General features: G+C 27.4%; 1 protein-coding gene and 1 long non-coding RNA gene across 4 annotated transcripts in view; one reads left to right on the forward strand and one right to left on the reverse strand.

Moving 5' to 3' along the window:
* LOC107450790 (methionine synthase reductase) overlaps window positions 1-2,401 on the reverse strand; it is a 27,457-nt gene extending 25,056 nt beyond the window's left edge. Inside the window, exon 1 of one of the 3 annotated variants that reach the window (XM_043044440.3) lies at window positions 2,272-2,401. The gene's annotated coding sequence lies outside the window, so the exon portion shown is untranslated. Of the gene's footprint in view, window positions 1-2,053 lie in introns of all 3 variants that reach the window. The other 2 variants (XM_071180740.2, XM_087149781.1) reach the window with 2 other exon arrangements.
* Window positions 2,402-4,519, forward strand: LOC147805263 (uncharacterized). Its single transcript, XR_015428622.1, has 2 exons — window positions 2,402-2,464; window positions 4,390-4,519. It is a non-coding gene; the product is annotated as an uncharacterized LOC147805263 (long non-coding RNA).
* Window positions 4,520-8,830: the final 4,311 nt, after the last annotated feature.

An 8,830-nucleotide genomic window follows, 5' to 3' on the forward strand; every position in this document is an offset into this window, starting at 1 on the left:
AACCTTGTCAAAATATAGATATATTTTTGAGTAAATTTGTTTTTCAGTATTTGTTTTACTACCATTTGGTAAATCCATTCTCAGAAAGAGCGAACGTTGGCATTTATGTAGTTTGTTCTCACTTTCATTGGTCTCATTTATTTCCCACTTTAGTTGCTTAGTTTTTATTATTATTAAAAAAAGTTACAAAATGTTTTTAAATTAAAAACTGTGAACGAAGAAAGTGTAACGTAATATTCACAAATTATAATGAAATAGGCTAACTTGTGACAAAAACCATGGCCAAAAATAAAACAGCAAAGCATCTCTTTACATTGATTGCTGGTTCAAGGAGCTGCCGATAATTATTTTATGGTGATCCAAATCAAATGTCAGTAACTCAAAATTAAAGGTTAGTAATTTCAGTCTTCTGTTAATTTGTTAATTACTTTGCCTTGTGAGAACTGCACGTTCATTCATTGGTGGGATTTGAAATTTTGTGTCCCCCCCCCCTCCACTAACCATTGATAAAAATGTTGAGGGACTTTTTGTTTTATTTGCAAGATTATAAAGGAATTTTTCACCATTGGTGTTGCAGACATCAAATTTAATTATAGGGCTAAAATAATGATACTTAATTACAATAGTGCTCGCATTTCACATATTTAAAAGAAGAAAAAAAAAATGTTTCTCTCTAAATATTAAGTAGGGATGCAACGAATATTCCGTTAGCCTGATATTTTGTAAGATATTCGGAAATATTTTTCAGAAAAGTATTTAACGTTCAGTTTTTTAGGGAGATTTTGAAGAGATTTTTTTAACGATAAAGAATAAATTAAAATCGTATTTTGTACAACCCATTATTAGAAATAGTTTTTACACATATTTGTTAAGTACCAAAACTTGCTATTTCATGCTCTGAGAGACATAAAGAAAAGTAAAACTTTGAAACTAGATAACTTAATACTAAACCATAAGCTTAAAGCTGATTTCTTTTTTAATTATATTCAAGTGAGTCTATTTCATTCTTTTTTCCAACACTTTCTATTCTTTCAAAAATTGAGAATTTTTTTTTATTTATCTCGTTTCTCCTGTTTTTCTGTTCGCATTAGAGCAGCATTATAACGAAGCGTTTCTTACAGACTTTGCCTTTTACTGTCAATTTTTTCAGAAAATCAAAGAGAAATGGTTTATGTCTATTTTTCACAAAAATAACAATTATATCTCCATGGGGCATATTGTGAGAATTACTAAGTTTTGACAAATAAAATTAAAAATCTGTTCTCAAAAGTTGTAGCAAAGTAAAATGGGCAGTTTTGGGGGGAAATGTTCAAAAATAGATAAGAAGAACAAAGAAACATACAATGAAGAAAACAAAGGGTAATATGAGTGAAGTATTCTTGATATGGAAAGAAATTATGAAGAAAAAAACCATTCTTGTCCAATCTAATTTTTTTTTCTTTCTAAACATCAATTATTATAAATTTTGCTTTGAAATTTTTAGGGGAATACAATTAATGTTTATAACATTTGAATACGAACATATATTTATTTTAATGTTATTAATCAAATTAATGTAATAATCAAATCAATTAATGTAATAATCAAATTATTTAATGTTATTAATCTCTTAAAATTTCTCTGAATTTAAAATTTTTTTTCTCAGTATCAGCTTTTATGAACATCAACCATTGTCCCTCTTTGATCTTTCATTGTAATTTAAAATAAAAATGCATGAAACCAAGAATTTTAATTTTTAAAAAAAGTCTTGATTAACAAAATAAAAAAGAAATGACACTATTTGCACATTCACTATTAAAAAAATTTCGTGATGGCATTTTAGGTTCTAAGGTGTAATAATGAATGATTTCTCCTCAACAACCCTATTCTTAGCCCCTAGTAACGAACTATTGATGCTTTAATAAATAGATAAAAGAGATTTTAGAATAGATTTAAATGTAAGTTTCCAAGTAAATCAGAAAGCTTTTTAGAATCCTTGGTTCAAGAAATCAAGCTTGTGAGAGATTTTTTTAACGATAGAACTCTTGAAATATAACTTAGAAAAGATAAACACCATAAAGATTTTTAAATAGCTTTACAACTCTCGAGATTTAAAATGAATCCTTTATTCTTCTGCATATGATTTTTACACAAAATATACAGTATGTTTTACGCTTTTCATCCTACATTTTTCTAAAACTTAAATGCTTATTTAGTAAAAGTAACAAAAACTAAAATTTCATTTTTGCTAAGCTTTTAAATTTCAAACACTTTTGTTTCAATAGCACATACTTGCTTCACTAATTGTCTTTAAAGTTACAACAAGCTTAACATTTCACGCTAATATGAAATGGTACACTGCAGTCAAGAATAGTTCCTATAAAATGTTAAAAAAATCTCAATTAGTAGTTGCAAGCTTAATGGGGCACGGGCGCGTGACGTCACGATCTTTGTTTACAATCAATTGGGTGGCGAGCACTCTAATGTAAGTCTATGGGAATTTGATGTCATTTTGTAATAAAGTAGCAAATTTTATATTTTCCTTAAATTTTTGAAGTATAAAAGGTCGATTTTCGTATAGAATAGAGTTCTAATAAACTGTATAGTAAGTTTTGGCTAAATTGTGACAGTCTTTAAAGGAAAAAAATTCAAATATCTATGGGTGGTGAGTGAGTTCTGTTTCATTTTGCAGATGTTGTTTATTATGATACGTACTATATATTATTGTTGATGTTTTTTGTTTAGATCTTAGTAAATTAGATTAACTGTGATGTCTGCTTCATAAATAAGTCAGAATAATTGTCAATTTTTTTTTTTAAATATGATGAAATGGCTTATGATTATTATCTTCTGGGTGGCAGAATTGAAACTTTAATATCTTGCTGACATTTTTAGGAATACACGTTATTATTTCATTCTTATATCTACTAAAAGTAGAATTAATTTATTTTTATGTATGTCCCAATAATAATAATATATTTTAGTAAGGTTTTGATTATTGTGTAAAAAAATTCGTACGTTCTGTGGGTGAGTGCTATCTCCTTAAAAATAGTGTTTGTTTTGAATCAAATTAGAAATAGTTGTTGTTTTTTACATAAGATTTTAATTAAGTATAATGCCTGTATTATAGATAGGTTCAAATAATGATAAAGAGAATGTTTCAGTGCCTTTAAATTGCTTTGTTTTTGTTAAATTGCTTCTGGGTGGCAGAGCTTTGAATGAATGGATTTTTCTGATATTTTTGCTACTATACATTATTATTTAATTCTTTTGTTTATTAACAGTAGAATTTATTTATTTTTTGAAATGTCTTAAATCTATTAAAATAATTTAGTTAGGTTTTGATAATTGTTTAAAAAAGTCTTTTGTTCTGCAGGTGAGAGTGTGCTCTCTCCTTAGAGATGTTTGTTTTGATTCATATAAGAAACAGTTCGGGTTTTTTGCATTAGATATTAATTAAGCATAATGCCTGTGTAAAAAATAAGGCAAAATAGGGATAAAAAATTTGCTACAGTGTTTAAATTGCTTTGTTTTGGTACATAAACTTCCAGGTGGCAGCTTTGAGTGAATGGATTTTTTTGATATTTTTAATAACACACATTATTATTTAATTCTTTTGTTTTTTAACTGTAGACTTAGTTATTTTCTTTAAATGTACTAAGCTTCTTAAAATGTTTTAATCAGGTTTTGATAAAATTTGTGAAAGAAGTCTTGTATTGTGTGGTTGAGCTTCTGGGTGGCAGAGCTTCGAATATAAGGATTTAGATGTTATTTTCACAAATACTCATTATTATTTAATTATTTTGTTTATTAAGAGTAGAATTAATTTATTCTAAACATATATACCAAATATTTTCAATTGTTTTAATTAGGTTTTGTTAATATTTGTGAAAGTAGTCTTTTATTATGTGGTTGAACGTGCTCTCTCTAACGATAATATGTTATGATTCGTATTAAAAATAGTTTTTGATTTTTTACTTAAGATATTAATTAAGTAGATAAAATATAATGCTTGTTTCATAAACAGAGCAAAATAATAAACAAAATTTTTTTAATGTACATTAAAATTGATTTGTTTTTATTAATGAACTTCTGGGTGGCAGAGCTTCCAATAAGGATTTTGCTGATATTTTCACAAATACACATTATTATTTAATTATTTTGTCTATTAAGAGTAGAATTAATTTATTCTATGTATCAAATTTTTTCAAATGTTTTAGTTAGATTTTGATGATATTTATAAAAAAACATTCTTATTTTTAGGTTAGTAGGCTCTCCCCTTAAAGATAATGTTTGTTATGATTCATATAAGAAATAGTTGTTCATTTTTTTACTTCAGACATTATTTAGTAGATTACGTATAATGCCTGTTTTATAATTCTCCCTCACACTTGTTTCCTTTCAATTTAGGATGCAACTTTGTATGGAGAAAACAATTCAAAAGAAATTGTGAAGAAGCAGATGGAATTATTTAAAGCAAGACATGATGAAATGAAAAATATTATTCAATTGGATCTTCAAAGGATGCAGAATGGCTCAGTGGGGCTTTAGTGAGGAAACTTGTTTCTTATTTAATATCAAGTATCTTTCCGCCTATTGCCCCTTCTAAGCTGCATCAATCCTTAAGGACACTCATGAAGACTTCTTTCAAAATTAAGTCTGACTTTAAGGTACTCCACAACACGGTGATAGCAAAGTATGAAGGTGCGTATGTTTGTATTGATTTTTGTTTTCTTTAAATTTTCTTAAAATTTACTAGTCATTATGCATGTTTGTCCTAAACTGTCTATTAAACAACATTGAATTTAGTGTAGGATTTGTATGCTTTCCAGCCAGTATAATGCACCAATTGTAAATAAAGGGGAAAAAAACAAAAATGTAAAGGAATTTATTTAAAGATTAAAGGTTTATTGTAAAATAATTTCTATTCTTGCTTTCGGAATTTAAGCTATATAATATTTTATAACCCAATTATGTTGAAATGATAATTTTTCTTCGGAAATTATTATTTAAATAATTAGTTGAATATCCATGAAGTACATAAAGAAGAGGTTTGAGAAAGATATATTATAAATATCCTGCGTAAATGCTTTATTTTTTTCTTCTTGTTTTTAAATAATGTGTTAGGTTATTTTTTTCTTTTTTTAATTCATTGCCACTTATCTTATTTCAAAGCATATAATTTCAGGTAAAAACTTATCTCAGCTTTGACATAAGCATGTGAAAATCTAATATTTCTTGCAGTTTTTCTTATAGTTTGTATTGGGTGATAAATATTTCTTTAAAAGCTATAATTTATGAATCCGCTACTATATCTCAGGACCATGAGGCTTAGCAGCAAGTTCATTAGCCAACATTATATTCAAATGTTTTACATATACGAGTGACTGTTTAAAAACTACATGTAAGAGGCACGCCTCGTGCATGTGCAAATCACATGCTAAATGCATACCTGTTATTTGCTCTTCTAAGAATATAGTGTCTGTTTTACTTACAAATTTCAGCTCCCCATTTGTAGAGCACCCTGTTGATATCAGTGAAATAATGTAAAACTTATTGTATTATATATTCTATATAGTAATTAACTCTTGTTTACCTGAATATTAGTAATTATACTATATAGTAATTAACTCTTCTTACCTATATAGCTAACTCTATCAGAGATGACTTATATATTATTTGCTAGAATTGAACCTGTATCAATCAAGATGATTTCTAATGCAACTGACCTGGGCATTAAATGAAATAAATAAAAGTACATTGATTATCGCTAAATGTCAAGTTTACCACTATGTTTTGCAAATTTATTCAATTTCTTTTATTCTTGCTACTTTATACATCAACGAAATTGTTAAATGAAAAGGTTCGCACATTAAAGTGTTTGCATAGTTTATAACACTACTTAGGTAGCATGCATAATCATACAGGGGTAAAAGCATTATAAAATACCATTTTGATAAAATATTTGGAAAAGCAACACTGATTCCCTTTTTAAATATCAAATTCTTTTATTAGAAAACATCAAAATTATTGTATTAGAATATGTCATGATAAAGCTATCTATATTTAATAATAATTACTCCAATTAAATAATAGCTTCTCTCTCTTTCTTTAAAAAAAAAATAGTTTCATTGAAATAGATAAACAATGAAAATATAAACAAATTTAATCAAATCGCCGCTTAAAGACTTTCTAAGAATAGAAAATTTAAAAAAAGAAATTTCTATGTACACAGCTTAATAGTCATCATAGTGAATATTTATCGGTGATGTCTTATTCAAACACCTTTGAATTGCTCATTGCTGTCAGGCTAACAATCGACTTCCATTTTAATTTTACCATTACATAAAGCAAAATATATTTAGTTTAATTCATATGTCTATTAAGTATGTTAATTCCAAGTGTATTTTTCTGAGTTTCAACAGTTTTGAATTAAAAACATAAGAGAGTTTTAGTTATATTCTTCTTAAATAATTCAAATGCTGTTTAGTTTTATTTACTAAGAAATATCCTTCGTGTTTCTAGAAAAGTTTAATCAAAATTTTTTATTTTGCTTAATGAGAAGGAGAAAGAATAACAAATTTTAAATAACTTATAATGCAAATGATTGATCACACAAAAAAATAAATAAATAAAATAAAAGATTTCTCCCTTTGCTTTTTAGTATCACTTGGAAACAATAATCTTACAAATGGTATTACAATGGATAATGTGATGATCATCCATGTCAAACTAACCATGGAGTTAGAACACATGCCAGAAGTAATAGATCTTTTAGCCATAGAAATATGTTTGAAGTGTACACGGCGAGGAGGTAGATCACTCCTCAGTATTATATTTGCGATAAAATTTGCTAAATAAATACATGTGATTCAATAACTTTCAGTATTAAATGTCGGGGAGGTAGATCACTCCTCAGTATTATATTTGTGATAAAATTTGCTAAATAAATACATGTGATTCAATAACTTTTAGTATTAAATGTGTGACAGAACATTGCATATACTTTCTATAATTTATGTATTTGATTTACATTTTAATGCGAATAAAAACTTATTCTCATACAATTAGCCATTATTTAACTAAGAAAAGCTTTAAACACTAATGTAAATACTCTTAAATAGGATCAGAATAAGATTTTTTTTAATTTAAAATTTTCTTTTGTGAGACACTCATGCACAAAAAATATTTTTGTATAAACTCTGCTTTAATGATTTAAAAAACATAAACAAAATACAAGTAATGATATTAATTTTAATATATGTACATCATTTTGATGCATGCACAGTAAGTATGTTAGAGTAGCAACAACAATATAATTAACATGTAAGAAGTAAACAACATGCAACAACATTAAAAATATGGTGATTCTACTGGAACCTACAATTTACTAAATAAAAATGGAATAAATGAATCATAAATCTATCCATCCCAATTCAAAGTTCAGAAGACAAGTTTTCTAAAAAAAATAAAAGTCAGAAGTTCCATTCAGAATAAAAATACTATTAAGAAAAGTAACATGAATTAATAAGATTGATTGACTAGGATGTACTCAAAACTGTGTTTAATATATATATCAGCTTTAAAATAAATAAAAACATACACACATAAATAAAACACTAAATATTAAATAATATTATTCATTTTAATGCAGATATTTTATACATTTATTTCTCATCAAGTTGTGTCATAACATTACAAATCACACGAAATATGTAAACAGAGTGATCAACTATAAATCCTCAAATTGCAGCATTTAAAAGGAAATTTTCAATTAAAACGGCATCACAATTTAAAGTTTAGTACACTATCCTTTGAAAAATGTATGTAATATTCTAAATAAATTCAGAATATTCGTTAAAAACACTTTATTTTTAAACTTCGCTATGTTAAGTCTATGACAACCTCGCCACCCAGGCACCCGCAATTGATTGTTTGTTTACAATCAATGCCCGTGCCCAATTATTTATTGAGAATAGTTAAGTGCAGCTAGCTCTCTGCTTATCACTCTGCGCTTATACTTATTATTTTGCATTAGTTTACAGCTCTGTTTTCCCATTAATGAAGCTTATGGATGAGGCTAAATAGATAGAGGGAAAATGCTGTTGTTGTTTATTTACGTCACACTAGAGCTGCGCAGCGGAAGCGGCAGTGAAAAGAGCTCTCTAGTCTTTTAATCTTCTGACCAATCTCAAGTCCCTCTACAAATTCTTTCAAGTCACAAAACCGCTTCTGACACTCTAATTACTTCTAATTCTAATCCTCCGCAGAGGATCAAAAATTGTGATGGCATGTCTTCGGTGCGACGTAAATTAACAACAGCTCTAGTGCGACGTAAATTAACAACAACCAGCTACCTATCAAGCCTAAATCCTAAACCACATTAATGAAAATAGAAAGCTATAAGCTAACTCATGGAGCTCATCGCACTCACTTGTGTCTGTGGGTACAACCGGCTGAGCAACTGCGCATGCGCAGGGCGAAATTTTTTGACGCCTCAGCCAGTTGTAAACAGCGAAAAGTTGCCAAATGTTGCAAACCTATCTCTTTACAACTGGCTGCGAGATTTTCGACTTTGGATAGAAAGTTTATTAAATCATTGCCAGATGGCGCTGAATTTCAACGAACAAATGGTGATAAGAGGAATAAATTTTCATTTAATAATGATATTAAGTTTTAATGAATTTTTAGAAAATACATGAGTTTTTAAAATTGTCTTATAATATTCATGACAAGAAAAAATAAGTGTGTGAAGTAATTAACTTGTAATATACTATTATATAATAGTATCTTTGGCTATACCCATATCTTTAAAAGTATGCAAACTCATGATAATTTTTTATTTAAAAGA

This window comes from Parasteatoda tepidariorum, chromosome 8 (genome assembly GCF_982258835.1).
Source record: "Parasteatoda tepidariorum strain Cologne lab strain chromosome 8, Ptep-v5.0, whole genome shotgun sequence".
NCBI classification, from domain to species: domain Eukaryota; kingdom Metazoa; phylum Arthropoda; class Arachnida; order Araneae; family Theridiidae; genus Parasteatoda; species Parasteatoda tepidariorum.